The sequence below is a fragment of the Talpa occidentalis genome, unplaced genomic scaffold (assembly GCF_014898055.3).
Source record: "Talpa occidentalis isolate TD23 unplaced genomic scaffold, MPIMG_talOcc4v2.1, whole genome shotgun sequence".
NCBI classification, from domain to species: Eukaryota; Metazoa; Chordata; class Mammalia; order Eulipotyphla; family Talpidae; genus Talpa; species Talpa occidentalis.
Genome location: NW_026555331.1, coordinates 52567281 through 52593295, shown reverse-complemented (window position 1 = coordinate 52593295; position 26015 = coordinate 52567281). Strand labels below are relative to the sequence as shown.

The 26015-nt window shown below is 40.2% G+C and overlaps 1 protein-coding gene and 1 pseudogene across 8 annotated transcripts in view; both read right to left on the bottom strand.

The window, feature by feature from the left end:
• NCOA2 (nuclear receptor coactivator 2) overlaps positions 1–24719 on the bottom strand; it is a 265641-nt gene extending 240922 nt beyond the window's left edge. For 3 of the 8 annotated variants that reach the window (XM_037505522.2, XM_037505514.2, XM_037505497.2), the window contains exon 1: positions 23889–24027. The gene's annotated coding sequence lies outside the window, so the exon portion shown is untranslated. The other 5 variants (XM_054692193.1, XM_037505504.1, XM_054692195.1 and 2 more) reach the window with 5 other exon arrangements.
• LOC119240813 (60S ribosomal protein L10-like) lies at positions 11063–21745 on the bottom strand (annotated as a pseudogene).
• Positions 24720–26015: the final 1296 nt, after the last annotated feature.

Here is a 26015-nt window from a genome sequence, read left to right as displayed (position 1 = left end):
TAAATAAATAAATAAATAAATAAATAAATAAATAAATAAATAAATAAATAAATCTTTTTTTTAAAAAAAAAGTAATAATCAGGAAAACATCAGTAATAATCATAAAAATGCAAATCAAAACCACAAGATAACACCTCACACCTGTTAGAATGACTGACATCAGAAAGAAAACGGTAACGTAGGATTTGGAGACAAGAGAACATTCATACAGTGTTTGTTGGTAGGAATGTAAACGGATATTGCCTCACCTCTATGGATAACAGTATGAAGTTTCCTCAAAAAAATTAAAAATAGAACTTCCTTATAATCTAGCAACCCCACTTCTGGATATAAATCCAAAGAAAGCAAAGACACTATCTCGAAGAGGTATCTGGACCCCTATGTTCATTGCAGTATTATTTACTACTGTAAAGACATAAAAACAACCTAAGTGCCCATGGGTGAGAGAATGGATTGAAAAAAATGTATGGAATAATATTCAGTCACAAAAAAAAAAAAGACATGGATGGATGGTAAGGGCATCATGCTAAGTAAAATAAGCTCAAACAGGGAAGATAAGTACTGTAGGATCACACATGTGGAATCTAAACAGTACTGAACTCATAGAAACAAAGGAGAGATTGGTGGTTGCTGAGTGGGTAGGAGGGATGAAGGTGGTCAAAAGGTACAAGCTTCCAACTATAATATAATGTAACTTGAAAGTTGCTGAGAGTAAATCTTAAACGTTCTCATACAAGAACAAAAATTTGTAACTGTGAAATGATGAATGTTAAATACACATAATGTGGTAATCATTTCACAATGACATCTATCAAGTCATGCTTTGCACCTTAAACTAACAAAACATTGTGTGTCAATTACATTCTAATGAAACTGGAAAAAAATTTTAAATATTTTGTTTTGCTTTGACAGGGAAGAGACAAAGCAGTCCTAGCCCCATTGTGATGAAGTCGAGGAAGACCAAGAAACACTAGTAATATTTCATATTAGTAAAGCCTGAACATTTGTTGCTCCAGTCCTACTAACAATATGGAAAATATAAAATGCAGCTATTAGAGACTGCTGCTCAAGAATTCCAAAAGATGAACCAGGGAGAGAAGTGAGAACATATCTATTCTAAATGAAAATTAGTTTATTTGTAAAATGAGCCAGATCTGAGTCAAAGCATGGATTCATTTCCGTTTCAGTATATCAAGATAGCAAACTGGTATGTTCCCATTAGCAAATTATTAAATGGTAACACATGGCCCTGAAGGATTACTACATAATAAGGAAAAGCAGTATTTCCCAATATTCTTTAAACCAAACATTTCCCAAGATCACTGCCTTACCTTGGTTTCCCGTAGGATCAACTGTGTTAATAATGCTTTGCAAATTTATATAATTTTTCCTGCTAAAAGCTCAAATATGAGTTGATATGGCACAGCACAAACTACACAGATGGTGTTCTATAGTTTCCATATCTCTGACTGAATAGCTCATTTGACTTACTAATAAATATTCCTACTTCAAGATTAAAAGCAAGTATTAAAAAATTAAGGAAAATGGCAGAAAGATCAAGAAAATCATCATCAAATTCAATGGCATCTATCTGAAAAAAGGTGAACACTAGATACAGCATCCCCAGAGCACAACACAATTCTTTCAGATATGAATACACACAGGTGTGCACTTTCAGAAAAGTCCTTCAAGCCACCAGGCTGTGGAAGATGAGGGGAAGGACTATGAGGCTGTTGTTTCTTGTGAATGTGCAATAATAAGACCTAAAAGAAAAAATTCTTACCAACAAGGAGCCACACCTGGAATTCTCCTTGTGTTTTGAGTCCCCTGACCTGTAATTTCTCATTAAAGGTTAAGATAGATGATCAGAAGGTTTACTAGAAATGAAGAGTATAGGTCTAAAGTATAATAGTGTTACTGAGAATTATACATCATATTTAAACTGGACTCCTTTAAACCTAACATTTTTAAAAGATTACATATTGTATGTACCAGTAGACTTCAGTCATCCTAGAAATTTCCTTTATGCTATTCACAAATGCTCTGTTCATATTCTTCTAATAAAAGAAGGCATTTATTGCTTTGCGCTTCATGACCATAACATCTGAATTTTCTTCACTGGTTCCCTTATCTAGTATCCATCATCTCTCCCCGTGGCTCTGGAAATTCCCCATTATGGAATTTAGCTATATAAAGTGTTCCATTAAAAAGAAAAAAAGTTTTCATCGTCTATGGGTAAATGGATGTACACCATTGTGTATCTGTATAGCAAACACAACTGAATATAGATATTTATTATGATTTATGAATGTGAATTCATATATGGAACCAACCAGATCTTGAAAAATTCAGTGTCAACTTATTCCTATGGAAAAGAGAACTACTATTCATGATAAAATTTAATTAAATTGTACAATGAAGACAACTGGAGAACACTCTTGCTTTCCTTGGTGCTTAAAGTGGTTTTGTATTATCTACCCAGCGAATTATATTCTAGCTCCCAAAAAAACAAATACCTGGTTTGGGTGCATTCTTAGGATGAATTTCATTTTTTCCTTAGAAAATTACTATCTGAACTACTCAAAAATAACATTCAAGTTTTAGGCAGTAATTGTCTCCAAAGAGGTTTTATTTTAAATTTTAATCAAATCAATCAAATGATTCTAACATTTAAATATCATTGGACAGTTCTCTAAGAAATCTAAGCATAATCTCTTTGTAGAAAATGCCACTGTCCACTTTTTTAACTTTTTTTTTAAGATTTATTTATTTATTTATACGCGCACTGGGTACAGTCAGAAGCGGGGGAGGGTGAGAGAATTCACCAAGCCAGAGCGGGGAACAGAACAGAAAGACTGATGAAATACACCGCTGAGGGGAGCAGTGGGCGGCCATGGGGGACCCTCACGCCATGGAGGACCCTCGCCGGTGGCCGGGGATCGAAACGGTGCTGCAGAGGTTGAGGGCAGTTTCACAGCCCAGCACTCAACTGCTGTGACACCAGGGGAGGCCCGCCACTGTCCACTCTTAAAACCAAAATACAGGTATGTCAAACAAGGATTCAGTCCCCCAGGATTAATGAAATGTGAATATTATGTATTTTATTTTTCTGATTACTTTCAATAGAATAATATGATCTACCAACTCTGACTAGTTTTTTAAAATATTGCTCCAAATTGTTCTAATTTTTCTAAATATAAAGAGTTGTAACTCTATTTCAATTTCAATATAAATCACTCTTGTCAATCTTCTGTGTAAAACAGCAATATCATCTCCCACTTCAACTACCACGAACCACATGGATGTAAACAAGGGCAATAATTTTTTGTAGACCAAATGACACATCAAATAATTTTTCCATCTATCTTCATCAGTTGAGAACCCCAAGGTAGGCAAATTGGACCTCACAGGTGCTAAAATGTTATGTGATTATATGATCATTCTGTAATCAGAGGAGTGCAAATTTATTCTAAACAAACACAAACAGTTCATAATGTATCCTTATAGACTATGATCTCGAGTGTTGCAGGACCTTTTGCATTTCTGGAACATACATTAATTGTAAAAGAAGGTTATTTAAAAAACCTGACCAGGTGGTTCCACACTGTGAAGCTGTCTGCAACAGGTTCGATCCCAGGGGGCCGGTGAGAAGCCCACAAGGCGCAGCAGACCTCTCCTGTCTCGCTCACTGCTCCCCTCAGCAGTGTATTTCGTCAGTCTGCCTGTTCTGTTCCCCACTCTGTCTCTGGTGAATCCTCTCACCCTCCCACACCGCCGGCTTGTACTCCACCTCTTGTATAAAAAATAAATCTTTTAAACAAATAAAAAAAAAACCTGACCACAAATAATCTTGGATATATAGGTGGTTCTAGTCTTCAGAATTAACTTCCTAAATAATTCTTTATATCATCCTCAACTTACATTAAAAAAAAAAAATCCAAGATAAACTGCAATCCCTAAAAGCAAAATGCCAATTATGGGTCAAATAAATACTGATCACTGACAGATATTCAAAGTAACGGTTACGGTAAACATTTAAGGAAACTGGAGCACAAGGTCAAACTTAAGTGATCAAGACATTAGTTAACTTTTATTTTTTCTCTTTTAAATTCAAGAATTATTTTTTCTTAACATAGAAAAATGTGGCCTTTTTCTATCATTTCTCTTTCTTGTTCATGTATTTACTGTGTAAAACTCTTGAAGAAATTATGACACATATTTTTATGGTGTTTGTTTTGCTAAAAACACTTCTAGGAAGTTAGGCCTGAAAGTCAGGCCTAAGATATGAGTAATAATTAACACAATCCCCTCCGAAAGCACCAGAATGATGATGCTTCTGTAGAGCATTTTTTTTTTTGTAAAGATTTATTTTATTTATTTTATGCATACAAGAGCTGGGGTGGAGGCCAGAAGTGCAGGGGAGGGGGTGTGTGAGAAGATTCACCAGAGACAGAGTGGGGAGCAGAACAGGCAGACTGACTGAAATACACTGCTGAGGGGAGCAGGTAAGGCAGGAGAGGTTTGCTGTACCATGTGGATTAGCTCCCTGGCCACTATAGCTTCATAGTGCTAATGACTGTAGAGCATTTTATTAAATAAACTAGTACTAAAACGATGCTGCTTTTCATGTGCTAGGTGCATGTAAGATAAAGTTTTTACGCTAAGTCTATTTTAAATCTTAAGAGTGTTAAATTACCTACCTTATCAAAGTGTAAATTCTAAGGTCTTACTGAAATTTAGGAAAGTATGTGTTGGTCTCTGCTTTTTAAAAGAAGACTGTTTGGGGCCTCCCCGGTGGCGCAGCGGTTGAGCGCTGGGTTGCGAAGCTGCCCACAGCCTCCGTGGCGCCGGTTCGATCCCCGGCTGCTCCCCGGCCCCGGAGGAGGATCCCACATGGTGCGCAGACCTCTCCTGCCACCCGCTGCTCCCCTCAGCAGTGTGCTTCGGTCCTTCTGCCTGCTCTGCTCCCCGCTCTGGCTCTGGTGAATTCTCTCACCCTCCCGCGCTTCTGACTGTACCCAGTGCATGTATAAACAAAAAAAAAACAAACAAATATAATAAATAAATAAATAAAAAAAACATGCCTCTATAAAAAAAAAAAAAATAAAAAATAAAAGAAGACTGTTTAAATAACTGATAGATATGGTGGGACCATACTTGAAGGTCCTCTGGTCTAGATTCTGAGCAAAGGTAGGGGAGCAGAACTCTCCTTCCTACTAGGAAATCCACTCTCTTGAGAAGAAGTATAAGGTTAAGGAGAGTGTGGAGATGACAAGATCAGACTATCCAGTCTTAGTTTGTTCACTCTTCCACATTAAAATATTTCTCATTTTATGTGCCATGAGCCACAACTTGTCTTTGACAAAGGCATTTTCATCCTAAGGATAAAAAAGTAAAAACTTCTAAGATTTTATTGTTAGTTTTTTGTTTTTTTAACTATCCCATGCTTTTTTTTTTTTTAATATTTTTTATATCATTGTTCAGTTTTAAAGAATGTTCCCCTCCACCACCCCGGTGTAGTCCCCGTAGAATTTCCTTCACCAGTGCACCCGTGCACCATCACCACATCCCCTGTGCCCCTTCCTCCCTTCCTCTGATCCCTCTCCCTCCTCCTCCCCTACAGGATGTCTCTGGTTTATAATTGTCTGTTTTTGTTTTGTTGTGTTTTGTATTGTTATTATTTTTTCCCCTGATGTCTTATTTGGTTCCCCTACATTCCTCCTGTAAGTGAAACCATTTGATATTTTTCTTTTTCCTTCTGACTTATTTCACTGAGCATAATTCCTTCTAGCTCCATCCATGTTGCTGCGAATGGCATGAGTTTACCTTTTTTGATTGCTGAATAGTATTCCATTGCGTGTATGTACCACATCTTCTTGATCCAGTCATCTATTTCTGGGCATTTGGGTTGTTTCTGGGTTTTACCTATTATAAATAGTGCTGCAATAAACACAGGGATACAGGTATTTTTTTTAATCAATGTTTTTGTGTCTTTTGGGTAGATCCCTAGAAGTGGAATTGCTGGATTGTATGGTAGCTCCATTTTGTTAGTTTTTTTCTTCCTAGTCATTCCTATTAGATGATGTCAATGAAAGACATAAGGGCTGTAAACATCTTTCTTAGAAAATCTGCTAGAAACTTGTGAAATGTCCTATTGGAATATGTTAACAATACTGGGCAAAACCAAGGGATGCCCAAGGACCCCAAACTGTTATGGGAAAAAGCCATGTTGCCTCTTCTAATCCTTACACACGACATTTGTGAACATGATGCCACCAAATTGGGTAGGGTGTACTAGGCAGCAACAGTAAACAGAACTCCACAGTGCAGAACACAAGCAAGAAATGAAAAGGAGTATGGAATAAAAGGTTTATTTCTGAACATCCAACATAAATATCCCAAATTCTGAGCTTTAAAAATCACCAGCTTGTCTCTCAAATTCTCATGCAGATTTCATTAAAAGTGCAAGCAAAATAAGGAAACAGGAATGTAACATAATTTGTTCTATCTTCACCCAATGCACACTGTTTTTCTTTAGGATATCCTTTCTCTTCTCTGATGGAATCTCAGTAAGCCTTTGAGGTTCAAATCAAACACTACAGCAGTTATGAAGCATTTGCTTACTTCAAAAAATGCTTATGCTCTCATAAGATATGTCTAGTCCTCTAATACAATTTTCTATTCTAATGCATATATTGTATTGTAGTTACTTGTCCATATTGTCTCTTTCCTTCCTTGTGAGCTCTTTGAGCACAGAGGACGTTTCTTTTTTAATCTCTGCATCCCCAATGTCTGGCACATAGGAAGCACTCAATAAATTTTTGCTGAATAAACAAACAAACCTGGATAAAGTACAGAAAATAAGAAAGGAAAAAAGGGACTATTGTTATTTTTTCTTTTGTTTTAAAAACATATTGATATAACAAAAGTAACAGCCAGTGAACAGAGACAGAAAAAGACAAGTTCAATAGGCCTAGGGCTCCTTAGTGTGAAGGAGTCTATAATTTACAGTTACTTATTAAAGAAAGGGTCAAATTCATATCTTAAATGATCTCATGAACCTCAGCTAATTTTTAGCACACTTGAAACAGTTTAGAAAATAGGGAGAAAGTATACATCTTAAAAGTCTTTTCTTTATTATCATCATCCTTACTATTTAATGAAGTATCACTCCTTTATATCCTTGTTAATTTTGACAGTACAGGATTTCTCCCTGTGAAGTGTGGTCACCACAGGTCTCCCACCACCAAAGCACCTGTAGATCTTCTACCATAGTCCAATAAGGCTCTACTTCCCTTGGCCTACCCCCTCCCCCAAAAAAAGTATTTTCTTCTAGGGGATTATGCAAAGCAAAATGTCAGAAGGAGAAAGACAAATACCAGATGATTCCACTCATGTGGAATATAAAGAAATAAAGCAAAGGAACAGACAAAACCAAACTAAAACAAACCCTTGAAGTCTGACTACAGAACTGAGGTTACCAGGAGGGAGAGTGAGGATGGGGAATAAAGAGGAGCAGGGTCCCCGTGAACTACAGACGAGGATTATTGGTGGTTGTGTGGTAAAATATACATTTGTAGAGGTGTGAACCTATTCTCCAAAATATCAAGTATTGTAAACCAATAAAGTAAGTTTTAAGTATTTTCTCCTAAATGATTCATTTTAAAATTTAGGGTGCTCCAAAGAACAAAAACCAGAGCCAGAAAAATTAGAGATCTCATTTTCTGAGTTTTATAGAATGTTACATTAATCATTTTCTTTACATTATTTTCATTGCTCAATGCATATACCTATCCATAATGTCCCTATTTTGATTACATTTCAAAACAGTGATACATTTTTCTGACCAAGGCTACTACCGTATCTGTTTGGGGTGTAGCACAAAGCCATTAGAAATGCAAGTAAAATACTTTTTGTCCAACCCTTTCCAATATGCTAACATTTTCTTAAAAAGCAGCTCAATATATGTAAAATGACAAAAAAGGAGAATATCACTTAATATATTTATAAAATATTTCAATAAAGTTTTGCAAAAAACAAAAATCAGAAAATGGGTTTTCTGAGTACCTTACTTCAATTGCAGTCACCTTTAGATTGCTCAGATTTGTTGAAAAGGCCTATACAGTGCTACTTCTCATTCTTGATGTCTCTTAATTTCTCCTAAGCATACGACTTCCCAGTTTAAATATTAATTCAAGGTAATATTCATATTGCTCTTCAGTAGCATTTTTTGTTCATTTTTGTTGTGGGAATATGTCCATCTCTACTTCCACTAAGATGCAGTGCTTGAGTCACAGCAGAGTCTAACGAAAGTTTCACCTCCAGGAGTATTACAGTTCAAGTAAGAAAGGATAACTTGTTTTTGGTTGTTTTGTTTTTTCTGAAAGCTAAAAGTTTCAAGTATTGAGTTTTTCTAGAGCTATTCAGATTCTTGTTATTTCTTATTTTCCTCGAGTTCTAATGTTTTTCCCACCTATACTCTTACACTAAGGTTTCCAGATCCACAGTAAGAATCTAATTACTACTCTGCTACATTAGATAAGACTAACCAGGCACCTCACTGGTGCACAATACACACCTGTTAAAAAGATTTTTACCTTTATAACTCTGTTTCTGAAAGTAAGAATGAACCCCAAATATCCACTGTGAGTCCTAAGGAAAGAGTTCCATTCTAACATAGGAAGAGAAGATGAGATCAGAAACTAAAGAAGCTGGAAATCGTTGGAGGATAGGAGAAATCAAAAGGGAGAACAAATTTTCTTTTTGCAAAGAAAAGCAAAGAAAGAAATGGGAACCTTCCAATTCAAAGCTATGGAACAGTCAAACTGCCACACTCTAAGACCACCTAGGAAATTTTTGTTTTTATGTCACAAGAAGTGTCTGAATAAAAGCTTTGTATTTAGCTAAGTGGGCTATAAAATGTCTCAATCACAAACGCTTTAGGCCTTCTTGTGCCTAAAACAGAAATCTACCACTTCCTAGGATGAAAAACTTACCTGGGGTTTGACAGCAAACATTCTCACAGGCAGTTATTACCTCTGTATCTGCATCCCTCATAGCATGAAGTGTATGTCCATGTGATGCATTTGTATATGTCTAGGTCCTAATCTAAAGAGACTTTAGAAGGAGAACGCCAAGAAAATGTCCTAAATTGCCACTACCACAAACAACAAGTGCTTAGAGAGTATGCCTTTCTTCAGTGCTGATCAAGTTTATTCATATACTTAACAATTTAACTTTTGAAGATAGAAAAGATTGTTGCAAAACAATGTAAATGCATTTCACAGTACTGAAATGTACATTTTTTTTTAAATGTTTTTTATTTTGTAGAAGAACTGAGGCATAGGCCAGGTGGGGGAGAGGAAAAGTATGTAAGAGGATTCACCAGAAATAGAGTGGGGAGAAGAACAGGCAGATTACTGAAATACACTGCTAAGGGGAGCAGAGTTGGCAAGACAGGAGAGATCAGCTGTACCATGTGGAATTGCTCCCTGGCCGGGGATCGAACTCAGGCCCCAGAGGTGATAGCACTGAGACTTAACCCCTAGGCCACCAGGGAGACGCCTGAACTGTATATTTAAAAATTGTTTGGCTTGTAAATTTTGTATTTAATTTCCACAATTAAATTTTTAATTGAAAGAAAAAACATTAAAAAGTCATTATCTTAAAAACTAAAAAAAAAAAAAAAAGAAAAAGAAAGAAAAACTAGGGGAACTGTTTTCCTGTTTAAAAAGACTACAGAAATAAATGCCATAAGTGACTTCAGTTAGATCCTGGTTTGGAAACCAAACCAAAGCTGTAACACTTTGGGAACAAATAGGAAAACTGAAAAAAAAAAAAAAAAAAAAGGTTGATCTTTGATACTAGTTTTCTCATGTAACAATGACACTGCATGTTGTTATACAAGATGTCTTTATTTGAATGCAATGTGCTTTATGGACAAAGTATCATCTGTAACCAACTTTTAAATGCCCATGCAATAGAGAGAGAGAGAGAGAGAGAGAGAGAGAGAGAGACACACACACACACACACACATGCACACATGCACGCACACACACAGAAAGAAAAATCATATACAGCACTGAACTACTTGTTATTTAGCCACCCATTTAAACACATTGAAGCAATAAGGGTGCTAGAAAGAAGAAAGTCCTATGTCATGGCATATCACAAAGCACTAGCCTTCTGTCACCCAAACTGTTGACTTTATAATACTTAATATATAATTGGTTGGTGACAGATATGAACAGATGACAGATAGCCTTCTGACTTATTCTACAAATACAAAGATCCCACAAAATAAAATTATTGTTAAGTACAAGTTTGAGAAGGTTGAGAATATTTTTACAGGAATTGTCACAAGTATATAATGATGTGTGAAATATAAGGGTTTTGCTCCTTAGATAGCTGTAGGATTTCATTTTCTATTCAGGCATCAAGCCTTTAAGTGATGCTTTCAATCTCTTTTTTATCACTTCTTCAATTGAAGTATTTAAGTGCAAACCCTGATATACTTTGTATTTGGTTTTATTTCCTTTCTAAAACTGCTAAATTACCCCCAAGGTTTTCTTTACCTTTCTTTCTCCTCTTTCTACTATAAACTGAGATTATTAAGCCCTTTTCTCAACACAGTGTCAAAATATTCTGCAGGGGAAAGAAAATGTAATAAGTCTGGATGTGAATAATGTTCGGTTTTACCGAAAAAAAAAAAATAAAACAAACACTAAAAAATTCAAGTCTTTATTGCTTCTAATTTGAAAGTAAGTGGATGTCCTTTCTATGTTTTTAATTTTTTTGTAATATATGTAATCAGTCTAATAAGCAATTTAATAATAACTTTTGAATAATGTTGAACTTCCAGCTTTTTGTTTTGATTGTATATGTTGCTATTAATTGAGATCAGTAACATAAAGACCCAAATAAACTGAGTTTTACATCAAGAATTGCATAATTTATTTATTTTGGGGATAAAAATGAGGTTTTTATTTGCTTGACTAACCAGAGGGCAGTTCTTTTGCTCTCACAAGTGTACACAGAGCTCATCTGTCCAGGAGACCAGGTTCAAAATGTACTTTGACCACGACAGCCCTCTGGGATGAATCACTTTTCAGCTACCCTATTTTCAAATTCATTTGCATTAAACTTGGTGAAGTTCCACTTCTTGGAAATACAGCTTTTCTGGTGGCCAGGGAACTTGAACCTGGCCCCACCTAGTGCTTCAATGACATGCTCCTTGCTCTGCAGTTTGGTACAAATGGACATGAAGACTTGGCCCAATGTGGGGACAAAAGGCACCCTACACACCTGTCTGGAGTCTGTCAAGCCAGTACAAGACATCTCGTTGATGTGGATGACATGGAGGGATGGAGCCACAACCAGATGTGAAAGTCACCATTGCCACAGCTCTTCACCATGTAAGTACTTGGTAGTAGCCACCAGGGCTTGAGAAGTGAGCTGCTCATATTCATCTGACAGCAGGTGGTCACAGTGGGAATTCATCCACTTTGCCTTCAGCCCCAGGTCAAAGATGGGAATCTTGACATTAGGGACCCTTTGGAAGAAGCAAGACTTTGGATATGACTTGTTCTTACAATACTGGCAATACTGGAAGAGGCAGCAGCCGCTGGTGATACCGGGAATCTTGGGTGGCGCAAAGAAGGAAAAGAGGTGCTTATTTTTTAGGTATATCAAACAGCATTTATTTATGGTCAACACGTGTTCACAGAGGCCAGGAAGGGCAGATTGACACATACAAAGGCTCATGTAACCAGTATTAATAGGCAAAAATGGACTTGCGACAGACCTATGTAGAATTTGGGAATGTTGTGTACTAAGTAGATAGTTGTTATTTCAAAAGGGTAATTTTGGGGAAATCAGTCTACACAAAGAAATTGTTAAATCAGCCCAAAATAGTTTAAAAATGAAAGCCTTTAAGTTATTCTGAGTATTATTTGGGAAGGGGAAAATCCCCCCCCCCACGCACACGCCATCTTTACTATTTCACTCAATTATAGCAAACTGTTACAATTTCCTATTGTAACCAATGTATAAACCAATGCATACAACCATTTTAGGCATATTTACAGGACCAACAGACAAATTTAAATACTGGATTAGTCAGTTTTAATTAATTGTTTTTCTCCTTGATATTAAACTGCAAAGAATGTATATCAAAACTCTTAATGTTTTACTAATATGTAATGAGATAATCCTCTATGTATTTATCAAAAGCTTAGAAATCTGTATAAGCAGCCTAAATCCACTTAAAACAACAAATACTATAAGTTGACTACTCAGTTTGATAAAGGTACTAGAGCATACTTAAAATCTTTCACACTGTAAGGGCACATACCTGCTATGCTGATGTATTCTATGTATACCTTCATTAATTTATAGATTTTGGTCAAGTCTACTCTTTTGTGACGGTATTTTCTAGCTGCATGGTCCTAACCCTTTTAGCCTAGATTCAAGAGAATCTAGGTGGCTTTAGGCCACCTCCAGTTTCTTTCTGAATGCCTTTCCTTCTCCCTCCAGCCTCCCTTACATACTCCATACCTTTCTCAGGGAGAGGAAACATCTATGAAAAAGTGAGGTGGGATGAGGCGGCTAGAGACACTTGAACCTCACTGGGAGATTTCTGAAGAAGGAAATGGAAAAGGGCCTGAATGCCTGGAAAACTCTTTTTTTCTCTCAGTGAGAAGTCACTGGCTCCTCCTCTCTCCTCCGAGGGCCAAACCAAATGAAGGCAAGCTCAGCCTCTGAAGATGACAAGCCTGCAGGCTTTCTCCTACCTTACCTGATCTTTACTTGCTGTTGAGTGGAACAGTACTCTCACTTCTCAACCTAAAAATCTCCCAAATGTTTATTTGGTAATAAAGAGCATGGGGGTGGAAAGGTCTCGGGGCTCAGGTAGCAGGCCATCAGCACTGCCATGCTCTTCTAGAATTAAGAATGCAGATCAGATTTTATATAGGAGAACCAAATGCAGTAACTGTGCAAGTGAGCATCTGGGACCTCCATCCCCTGGAGACTCACCCAGAGGGTCATCTTCTCTCCTTTCCCATTTCCTCCTTTCCAGAGGGTCAGTGTCTGCCTCTGGTGACAATGAGAAGTGGGGAGCAGCTGAGAGCCTTTCCTAGTGAGCAAGTCAAGACCTGTGTGGGAGTCCTAGCTCACTACAGAGGGTGCACACAGAGCCAGGGTACATGGGCCTGAGCAGTTCCTTGCTGCCCAAGCTTTCACTTTCCCAGGGCCAAAACTCTGGTCCCCTGCTTTTACTGGCAGTCTCTCTCTGGAATACTATTTCTCAAAATGTATTTACAATACAATGAGGCCATCGATGATTATGAGACTACTGTTGCTATGTGAGTGTCCTTTAACCAGAGAGAGACAACCACCAGTTTTGTCTTCTAATATCTTCAATGTCCAGGGATTTTGCTGATTTGATACTTTCAATTGTCACTGCCAATATATTCAGTCTACAGTGGTATTATTCATGTCATTTTCTTTTTTTCTTTTCAATCTGTGATTTTGTTTTATTTATCTTAAACTTTATGATCACGTAATTTACAAACTTGGCTATGGTATATCTCTTCTACTCAATGAGTTGGCAAAAGCACCACTACCAATCACACATACATGGTATTTCCATAGGTGTATGTGTTTTTGTATAGTCACTGAAAAGACAATCTTGAATTATATGTCTTAGTCTAACTTCATAAAGAATCCATATGCAAAGTTTGCTCCAGTATCTTGTCATGCTGACTTTTAAAATCATTTGACCTTATAGAGCATGTATAAGAGGTGAACAGCGTTAAATATTCTTTCTTTGATATTATACATAAATCACACTAAAATGCCCTTCATTAAGTAAAAGGGGCTATTTCCGAACAGGAAATATTAATTAAATTGGCATGCATAGTTAAAACCAAAAGGATAAAGTGGGCACTGCCAGTTTATCTTTACTCTTTGCCTTTACCAGGCTAATGAACACAACTTTAAACACAGGAGTCTTGCTCCGTTCCATGAAATAGTGAAGGAATTTCCTCAGCATTTTGATATATTAATATAACTAGTTATATAAATCTAAATATAAAATGATTCTCCTACAGATTTTTGACATGGCATTCTCACCATCTCTATGAAAAACTGAACATTACCAATGAGTCCAATCATATCTTTGGGGGGGTGGAGAAACAGTGATTATACTTTCTATACCAGAATTACTATCAAAATTAAAAATATGATCATATCCATTTAATCAGAAGCCAAACTTATTTAAATGAGGGCAGTCCAACAAAAATACTCCTTCAACCATTCAACATGTGAACCCATTCAACCCTGAACCCATAAGATCAATTTTAATATGGCACACAAAAAAGTCATAAGACATTTCTGTTTTGTAATAAATAAGGCACTGTCAATTATTACTCATCAGTAGCTGTTTGAGATAAGCTAGCGACTGCCCTTTCTGACTTCTTATAGAAAGGGAAGGCCACCTTTGTTCCAAGGATGTACTTCTTGGGATTCTCCAAAAACTCCATCAGTGTCTCCTCTCCCCCAGCAATACATTTATTCTTGTGGGCACCAGTTTAAAAGAATTCAGCGGCTTGACCTGTCTTTCATCTAAACAGACCCTTGGAAATTTGGGCCAGTCTTGAACAAGCCTCCTTATTCCACAGTATAACACTGGACATACCTCTGAACAAAAATCTTCTTGCACTTCTCAACATCACTCATTTTTGAATCTTGCATCACAAGCAACAAAAAGATTATCATCATTCACAAGCAAGAAGTCCACTCTTTTTTCATGTGATTTCATTGTATCATATCTACCAGCTTAAAGTCTTTCATTAGTAGCATTCTTAACTGTATATACCTCTTGCTTAAAATGAAAGGTATTACAACATATGTAAAAGATCTTAATGTAACTACTATTTCCTTCGCTAGGTTCCATTAGTGATACAATTTGTTTAGAAAAGATTCTACTGATGCTTGAATACAGTAACATTTTTCAGTAGAATAAATATTTTTTATTTTACACATTTTACAGAAAAACCTTAAGGAATCGTGATATTGACATTACTTAAAACAGCAACAACACTATATATAAAATCTCAAAATAGAAATACAGAAACTGAATATACAATACACTGCTAGAAACAAAGAGGCAAGCATTCCTAAGACTTTAGGATTTTTTACCAATTGCAAATCATCTTAAGATTTCCAACTTACATCTTTTGGACTTGAATCTAATGCACACTTTCAAGATATCTACTGTCAGAGAGTCTGAAACAGTATCTTTAAACAGGGGAGAAATAAACAAAAAAGCTAGGGGAGGGCTCAGCCCACCCTCCCCTGTCTGCTGGGCCACAATGTTGTCCAGCAACCGACTAACTTCCAACAACAAATCAGCCAATTACTGCACTGTGCCTGTGTTAAGTGATCTGTTTTCAACCTAATGGCTTCCTTAACAAATAGCTAGCTTCTTCACTAAGTGCTGTTAGCAGAGCAAATCTGTGTGGTAAAAAGGGAAACTGTAGATCATGATCATACATGAAATACTTAATGACAGTAACAGACTTCCCCCATAATCTTCATTGTGTTCTCTTCACTACCACCCATCTTCCATTTTCAACTTGAGTTAAGAATGCCAGGGAAGAAGGAGGATAAAAATAGGCAAAGGAGAAAGCCTACAAAGATTTATACCCACTTGGAAGCAGCCTGAAATTGTGCCATTGTTTATCATTTATCCTCAATTCTAAGTCCTCAGCCACACTGGGGCTTCATCTCAATGCACAGCATACCCAACACCAAGTCCTCAACAGGCTACAGGCACAAGGTGGCAGGCAAACATCTGTAAGCCCACACTGCCAGTCTCCATAACTACCATAACTAGCTTTTTAATTTTAGAAAATTACTAAATTTGTAGAATTTTATACATTCCTGATTTTCAGAACTTTGGTAAGGAATTTCCATTTTCCTTACTTAGGAATCTAAAAATATATATGAACGAACTCATCCCCTATGTTCCACCAATAGCCACTTGGTTACCTAAAAACATTATACTTATGAATAACTATTTTTCAAATATATATACACAAGCACACTAAAAATGTGTTTTTAAAATTTTGTTAGCCAGTAATTATCTATATTTTCCATTGAGTTTGATGATAGAGATGGCCTAGAAGTGACTCAAATAAAGAGAGAGGTTCCTCTAAGATATGCAAATCAATTATTTTAATTTTGACAATTTTTACAGTAACAAAGCTTTTCATCAGCATATATGCAATTCAATTATTTTAATTTTGACAATTTTTATAATAACCGAAAGCTTTTTATCAGCATATTAACAATAGAATTAGAAATTTTAAACTAAATTAATATTAAATATTCTTACAAATGCTACTGTAATGCCAAAGGCAAGAGAAGTTATTCCATGTTTTGAGTCATGAGCTAATTTTATAAACAGGGATATTCTGATAGAAAAGATAATCCTCCTTTAAATAGGTATTTCAATGGGCACAGATCAGTCAGCAACCACAGAAACTTCCAGAATTCACTCATTCTGCAAGTTAAACCTTGGATGATGTGAGATCACATTTCATATGGATACACTAAATGAATAATAGAAAATATCAAGCATTCTATTTTCACCTATGAAAACAAGTCTGTAGTCCCCAGCAGCTGGAACACTAAAAGCAGCAGTATATGCTGATCTACGCACATGCATAGGTGAAGGAGTTACCTGAAAGCTCTGCTCGCTCCCCACAAACAATTGAGCAGACAGAATTCCACAAATAGCAGAGCAGAAGTCAGATGACTGAATATATTATCAGCCTTCTTTGAGGACTATACAATCTCAACACCGAGGCATCCATGCTACATGGACTGTAAAAAATCTACAAAATATTCATCACACAACCACCACCTAGTAGATAAATATATTAGAATTAAATATATTTTAAAGAATTAATAAGTAAAATATCTAGATCACTGCTTCACTCTTTTCAAACCTATAACCCCAATACTGCTCTCAGTCTATTTTCTGCCTATCCCCCACAATCAAGTATTCCTATGCTTATTTTCTGAGCTCTTTATCGCAAGAAACAATAGGCAGCCTGAATATGCTTTTTCAAAATATACTTCTCTCCCTTTCTCTTTCCCAGATTACTGATTTTTGTTATCTCAACAAAGCAGTGGATAAGACCCATCCACAGCTTACAAGAACACACGTTAAGTGGGTGGAGCTAAGGGGCAATGTTTGCCTGGGTTCAAATTCCTCCCAGCATCCGGGCTGTGTGACCTTTGGCAAGTTATTTGACAGTTCTGTGCCTCCTTTTCCTAAGCTGTAAAAGAGGGATATTAACAATAGCGTGGATCTCAAGGGTTACAGGGGCACCTTAATCCTGCAGCAGGTTTTTCTAAGCAATGAATAAATTTTCTTTGTTTATTCCATCTATTATACTTCTTAATCTTGGAAAATTAAAAGACAACAAATTTTGCCATTTCAAGAACTGTTAAACACTGGGCAGATAACTAAAAATGCTGAAGACTATTTGAAGGTCTTAGGAAAGTAACATCCATCCAGGTATAAAAGCCTGCCTTGAAGCAAGAGTTTGGGAAGTACATGTCCTGTATAATTTGCAGCTATTCAAATCCATCCTTTTTAAGGATTAAACAACTATACTGACAGTCATACAAAAATCTGCGAACATATACTTTATTAGATTCCTAACAGGAAGACATTCTCAGATTCACCTTTCCCTCTGATGTTTACTATTTGTTTCCCTCACTCAGTGGTCAAAGCTAACTTTTTATCCCAAAGTTTTGCCCTGATACACAATGATAATGTTGATTCCCTTTAAGCTTCAGCCTCCTGGAAAACACAAGTAACCTCTATTTTATATGGTCGTGGCAAGAACGAAGGCATGAAGCACACCTCAAAAAGCCTATTATCAGGTTGTTACTCAGTGATAGCTGCTATTACCTGTTATCACTGCTACTCTTTATAACACAAACATTTTAGTCAAGACCAAGAATGAATTATATCTAGGAAAATAAGACAACTACAGCAGAACGCCCATGAAAGGCTGCACAAGAAACCTAGAGAGGTTAAGGTCCAGATTGTTAGCCTTAAAGCAGCAACAATGCACAGACAACCCACAGAAACAGGAGGTCCCTGACAAACTGTTCTGTCACCTTTGACCAACTAGAAATTGCCATCTTGACAATACAACAAGATTTCAGAGGAAATAAAACAAATTATAAATATCCATACCTTCATTAAAGGAACTTTGGTCATGAGCTAATCAATCAAGGGGACATTGAACAACCTTTTTTGTAATCAACAATGTAATTCTATTTTCAGAACAAATGCAAGTCAAAGCAAAATTTTCTAACATATAATTTAAATGTCATATTAAAAAAAGGAACAGATATGTAGCATCAAAGCAAACTGAAAGTTAAGGCAAAACTGCCCCCTTTCTACTTCCACCCCTAACAAAAAAGTCATCATCCATGCAATAGTCCCCCCTTTAATCACAGATTTGTAACTGACAGTGTTATACTGTCAAAGCAAACTGCAAAGACCAGGGTACTCAAATACTCCTCAAATGAGTAACTGAACAAAAAATAAAACAATGGTTAAATAAGCAAGAATGCAAAGGCAAGATCTAAAAAGACCAAAATGAGATTTAAATTGGACATCAGAAACTCTTAGCAGTTCGTAATAGGCTGCCTATAAGGAACAAATTTTACCGGAATTAATAGGCTAACTTTAATTCTCCGTGAATCCGTCAACTGATACCCAAAGTAATTTTTTTTCCTTTCAGTACCTTTACTTGCTAATAACCTCTACATATAATCAGATCTCCTCTCGCTCTTGCTTAAAATTAAAATTCTATGTCCCAAATCCTCAAAAACAGATAAGAGACCTCAATAGGTTTCTTGCTTATTTAATTCTTCTCTAGAAATTTCCAACCAGGGAACCCACTAAAAATTGTCTTAGAATCGGTCTCCACAATGGCATTATGTCATCTCAGGCACTAGAAACCAGAAATGTGGTCACTGATGAACATTGCATAGGGTACACACATAAAATCTTTATTCCAAAAGCCAAAAGCATTGTATCTACCCAAGTATCACTCTAGTCTTTTAGTTTCAGTTACCTTCACAGTAACTGAAAGTACCCTGAGTTACTCAAAAGTAAGAAATTTACCTTTAAGATTCCACTCCTTTGCATAAATGAGTGTTAACTCAGTTTTACAACAGCTAGAAAAATTACATCAGCTGCTAAAATATGCACGAAAGTCACATTCTCACCTCTATTTAGAAATTGGTATCTAGAATCCATAAAGTTTGTGTTCTCTTTATACTGTCTGAATTGAGGATCTGTGACACTAAAATTATATTTTATAAGTTTTCCAGACATTACTTTTAATATTTTGAAGAACAATATGACATTATTTCTAGACTGTAATTCATAAACAGCTCTATGAGTTTTTAAAACAAAAAAGGAAATAAACACAAACAGTGAAAGAACGTCTCCTTTTGTTTCGAAAACAAGGTAAAATTAGTTTGAGATATGAAAGACTATCAAAAAAACTGAGGGCTCTATTCTCTTTTCCCTTAAATGACTTTCATTATTGGTTTGTAAATACAGTCTATTTCATTTGGGGGACATACCTTAATATGCGTTGATTTTATGATTTGCTGTAATATAAGACCAATACCTTAAAGCAGTAACTAATTTTATGCCTCCTACCCTCTTAATTTAAAATTACCAAACAGAACTATAAATACAAAATATTAAAAAGCTAGTAATTTTATAAATTTATCAGTTTTACCATAAAATAGCTAATCTTTAATTATGCTTTTCAGTAAATGTAATTTTAATCATGATACAAAAATGGTGAGAATATCAAATAAAGACACACTGTGCATTTTGGAAAATTAATCCTCTAGGAAAATTGTTTAGAGAGACTTCTTTTTTACTACCTAACATCCAAGAACTTCTGAAAAGAATTGCCTTTAAAGCCAATACAACAGAACAGTTTTTTCTAAGAAATCTAAGTGGTCAACTTATGGGTCACATTTCAGGATGATGTGATTTGAAACAGCTAAGGTACTGGATCCTTAAACATAGGGTCTGTGATAGAAACACTGCTCACAGGTCCTTGATTCTGAGGCTTGGGAAACTTTAATAAAATATAACTCTAAATAAAGCCAACCAAGGAGCATTACTCCTTTACGCACTCTCATATCGCCATCCTAGTCCCCACTGATCCTGACAGTTCACATTCCCAGTATAATGTTCCTCTAATGCTGAGAGAAAGTCAAGTAAATTACATTTAACTAATGAGGGGTTAAAATCTGAGGCAACTAAAAAATATCTCATTGATTACTGGTGAGCTCTTTTCTATCCTCTGTTTCAGTATCCCGACATCAAAAAGTCAAAGAACTCCTGTTAAGATTGAAATTCCCAGGAGGAAGAAGGCTCAGATCCAGTCTCAGCACACAATGGAATCACAGCTGACTATGCACATCTTTTTCTAGATGCCTCCATATGCTAGAGAGGTTTCCTCCCACCCTCCTACCCCCACCCTAACCAGACATTAGGGGACTTGCTACTCTCTGCCACCAAGAATCTGAGAAAATTTTCAAGGACTATTGTAAGGAATGAAGTAAAACAGTGTACTGCTCTTAAACATACAAAAGAAAGAAAGAGTAAACGTCAAAGTAGCCATCAGTAACTAAATTAACTACTAATGGGGTATTTTTAACATCAAATTTGAATGTTGTTTAATTTATACTACCCCTTATTTCTGACAGCTAAACAAATGTTTTTTCATTGTGTTTTTTTCTATTTTATCATTAAAATAACACTTCAATGGCTACAGCAAAAAGATAATTTTTGTCTACATGAACACTCAATTATACTGGATTGGAAATGCACATCAATTTGCAACTGTTACATTAAAATAGACTACATTTACAGTTTGGCAAATACTGCTCCCTAAAACTATAGTGCCTCTCAATTATTTCTTAGTAATTATAAAATCTTGAGACACCAGTATAGATAATATAAATATCATGTACATATGATGACTTGGAAAAAAAAGAAAAAAAAACCCTCCCAAGATTAGTTAAAATTATGGATTACATATCACAAAATATATGGATTTATTCTCTATTTGATACTATTCACTCAACTCCCAAAGATTCTACAAATTCCACTTGGGAAAAGAAGCCTTGCTGCTGTCAGTGTACACTAACCTCACCAACAAAGAACAGAAGCTCACACAGGCATTGTAGCAGCTGCCGTCTTTTTTTAAGGACGTCTATTCCTGCGGAGCAACCTGTGATCTTTCTAGACAACCAGAGACCCACCCTCCCAATTCTTAAAAGTCAAGAGTTGAGAAAGTCACTAAAATGAATGCAACAAATAGCTGAAACAACCAAAAAATGTTTCCTAACCTGCAAAAACCAGGAAAGTACCCACGCACTGTGCAATTCACGTGTTAAAGAAGAAAACTACAGCAATTTATTTTTAAAAACATTTTGTGAGTGCCTAATCTGGCAAACTGCATTCATCTTTGACTCTGTAGTCTTTGACCAGCCTTGCTCTTTAAATACCAACACTTAATGTTTCAGGGATGTTTTCGTTCTTAACTTCATTTACTCCGGGGGTGGGGGGGGAGACACAAAAACGCATACCATAAACCACAACAACTTCTTCTGGTCGCCCCCCAAATGCCACTTTCAAAGTGCACTTTGAGAACTGACGTTTTGATCAGACAAGGAACCAGTGTAGCCATGACAAACAATGATGTTTTACACTTCGAATAATCAAGTGACGTAAGGCTATCCCGACGCCTTCATTTCAGAGGACCCTTTCAAATTCCAATGACCCCGAGCTGGGGTGGCTGCCAGAAACAGAAAGAGGTGAACAGACAACTTCTAAGCTCCCCAGCAGCTCGTCAAGCAGCGCTGAGGTCCAGAACGCGATCACGATTCAAGCCATTTTAGAAACGGGCCTCGGAGAGTTACTGCCACATCGCGAGTGGGTTTAGACTTCGCCGAGCCGGAGACACAGGGTGTCTGTCACGGCACCAAAGAACAGCAGTACCTAGCGCACCGCTGCGGTCTCCCCGGGCGAAAGCCCCTCTAAGTGACACCGCCCCCCCAGACCCGGGCGCGGGCGCCTAGGACGGAGGCGAGGCGAGCGGATCGCTCTCGGCGTCTCCATGACTCCCCCGCCCCGCGCGCAACTCCGCTCTAACTGGTCCGGAGGAAGCCCCGCCCCTTTCCTTTCTCCGGTCCCCACGATTGGCTTACCAATACCCAGCAGGTCAATACCCCGCCTTCTATTGGCTCGCGGCCCCGTCCGTCACACGCAGCGAGATTCGGGTCGGTGGGAGGGGAAGGCGTTGGAGGAGGAGTGGGAGTAGGATTAGAGGACGAGGTGGCCGCGGAGGGCGTCCGGGCTGGGTCCCGGGTTTGGGAAAGTTTCCCCTACCAGTGACAGACGCAGAAGGCGCCAGGCCCGGTCCAGCTCCGGGATGGTGCAAGGGGCTCGGGTCCCCGATTCCCGCCCCTCGGTCCCGCAGGCCCCGGAAACCACTAGGGGGAGGGGGAAGAGGGAGGGACCAATCTAACCAGGGACCGACCCACCCCCGATCTCGGAAGAGGCGCCTCCGGGACTCCCCGGAGGGGCGGGGGCGGGGAGCTCCGGCAGGCAGCGACAACCCCGACCCCCAGCCCCAGTAGCCCCCGGAACCCGAGGGGGGGGGACGTGTCCCCGCGCCCGGGGCGTGACCGCCGCGAGCCGGCCGGGAGTGCCCCTCCAGCTTCCCGCCTGGGGCCCTGCGGGCCTGTCCCTTCAGGGGCGGAGAGAAGGGGGAGAGAAAAGGGGGCGCTGGCGAGCCAACCCGGAACCTCCCGGACCGCCTCCCGCCCCCAGCCCTGGCCCCAGCGCGCCTCCAGCACACATGCCCGCACCCAGAAAGTTAAGTCAGGGGCGAGCCCGGCTCCGCGCCGCCGCGGTCCGGCCCCCGGCTCCCCGCCCCCACCGCGGCCCGGCCTGCTCGGCCCTCGCGCGCCGCGCGCCCCGCCCGCTGCAGCGCCTCCCCGTCCGCCCGCGGCTCCCGGCGCCCCTCGACCCCCGCCCCCGGCGCTGACAAGGACCCGGCCCGCCCGCCGGGCCGCGGCTCCCCCTCCTCCCTGCGCCTCCCCGCGCCGGCCGCCCCTGACACCGCGCTTCACCTTCACACACCCCCCAAGCACTTCCCGAGTCCTGCCGCCCCTCGCCCGGCTCCCACCCTCCGCTGCAGCCGCTCCGCGTTCCCATTAAAGAATGCACCTTCCCGGGATTCACCTTCCCGACTCTGCCTCGCGCCCCCCGAGGGGGCAGGAGCCTCGGGGCTCGCCAAACCCGCGCCCGGCTCAGCAGCGGCGCCTCGCTCCTCGGGCGGGGGCCGCGCCCGCGCCCCCGGGCCTCCCCGCCGCGCCTCGGTGCTCACCTCTCGCCGGCGCCGCGGGCTGCAGCCTCCGCCCGCCTCGCGCTCCGGGACTCGTCTCCCGAGCTCTCGCACAGCGCTGGAGCGCCTCCTTTCTCTCCCAGGGACTCCGCGTCTCCCCGCCGCTTCCCGCCCTCCCCACCCCCCAAGCCCCAACTCCCCAGACCCGCGGCGCCTCCGGGATGCAACTCCGGCTCTCCGCGCACTCCGGCGGCGGTCCCCGCACACAAAAACAGCCTCTCCGCGGCGCTCCGCGGTGCCCGGCTCGGCGCAGGAGGGCAGTCGCGCCCGGGGGTGGGGACGCGGCGCCCCCAGCCCGCCGCCCGCCTCCCGCCCGCCCTCCCGGCCCCCAGGGAAGGCGCGGTTACCGGCTCGGGTCCGTCAAGCCGTCAGGTGCCGGCTGCCGTCGGCGCTGACCTTCGCCGCCAAAGCTGTGGCTGAGGCTGCGGCCGCCATGTTCCCGTGTTAATAACTGCTGCCTGGTTGTTTATTTCAATGGAGATCCTCCCCCCAACTCCCTCCTCCTCCTCCTCCTCCGCGTCTCCGCACTTGCGGAGACACAGACCGCGCGAGCTCGCGAACAGGGGAGGGGGCTCCGGGCCCGGCCGTCCCTCCCCCCGCCTGCCGGGCCGCGGCCGCCGCCAAGTCCTGTCACTGGGGAAAAGCCGGGGCGGAAACTTGCCTCCCGCGCCCCCGGAGAAGGGGCAGAGGTGGACGGAGGGTTCTCCGGGGAGCAGACCCAGGCCGCGGCGTCCGCAGCATCTCCGCCGGCAGAGTCCACTGAGAAGGCTACCCAGGGAGAGGTGAAGAGTGGGGGGGAGAAGAAGAGGGGACAAAATGGGTGGCTGTGGTAGAGGGAGGGCGACCTATGGGTGACTGGAAGTGAGGGTGAGTAAACAGATGACTCCATGAGAGGGCAAAGGGCAGTGCCAAAAAAGAGAGCTGCGGATGGGACCGGCGAGGGATGCACCGTGGAGGCAGTGGACCTGGGGGCTGCAGCCCGCCGGGAAGATGCCCCCGAACGAAGAGAGCCGAGAGCCAGGTTCGCCGGGGAAGAACCACCCCCCCCTCCCACCGCCCCGAACTCCGACCGGGTTTCTCTGCCAGCTGTTTGCACCCCTCGGCTTACCTCCCGCACTCCGCGTCCTGCAGCTGCTCCCTGGAGGTGTCCCTGGTCCATTAAGTCCCTCCCTGGGCTCCTTCGAGGATGCGGCTTCTCCTGTTGCAGCGGCGTCTTAGGATGGGACGGAGGGGCCGCGACCGTGGGTGCCACCCAGCAAATGCATGATAAAGCAAAAGTGCACTAAGTGTGTTAGAACCTATCTTGGTTAAAGCATTCTCATCGCTACGTGAGTCACAGAAGTTTAGTTTTTATTGGAAAGTCCACTTTTCTCGACATCACAAAGCGAAGTTAGAAGAACCCAGGAGATTTGCACCAAAAATTCGATATGAACCTTCTTTAAAGTGTAACTTGAATCAGTTTTATGCTTTGGAAGAGCAGGTTTCTTTCCAACTCAGGTATAATTAGTCGGGGAGAAAATGAGCAACATTTGTTTAACACATTTCCTTATTTTTAACCTAAGAGGTCATTTGCAACAGACAATAACTGTTTATTGAACACTTACTGTGTGGGGGGCACTGTGCTAAGTGATTTACATAGGCTGTAGATTTTGATCCTCAAGCCATACAAAGTAATTGCCATTTTTGTCCTTCAGAAAAACTTGAAATTGAAGAAGTAATTTGCCTAGTTTCATACAGCCAGGAAGCTGGAGAAGATTTGTAGCCAGTGCTGGTCAACTCCAAAGCTCAAGCTTTTAATGGTGTCTTCAACCTGAAATTTGTGGGAATACCACCAATTCTATTTTGAGACAGAAAAGATGTGTATGTGTGTTTGACTATGGATAAAAAATGTTTAGAAGGCTGTAACAACAAAGTATTAGCACTGGAAAGTAGAAGAAGTGGATGTGTAATGGAGTACTTCCACTTTTATTTATTTATTTTTAGAGATTGTATTTATTATTGCATAGAAGAGCTGGCGTATAGGCCAGAGGTGGGGGGTGTGAGAGAGAGAGGATTCACTAGAGACAGAGTTTGGAGGAGAGGTCTGCTGTGCCATCTGTGGGTTAGCTTCCTGGCCGAGGATTGAACTCAGGGCATGGAGTTAGGCTGTTGTGATAGCCCTGAGACTTAACTCCTAGGCCACCGGGGAGGTCCACTTCCTCTTTTATTTTGTGCATTTAACTATAGTGTTAAATATTTGCATTGACCGTGTGTTAATTTAATAATATTTAAAGATAATTTTAATTACTTGGAATAGCATGTTTCCAGAAACCCAAAGCTCTACAAAGCTGGGAGAAGAAACCAGAAATGAAGGGGGATTGGGGCTTTCTTCTTGCACAATACTAATCGATAGTGTTCATACAATGAGGTAGTAGTTACCTAAGTTCTATCACATTGCTGAACTCTGATTTTCTTCCCTGTCTCCCCATGGACCT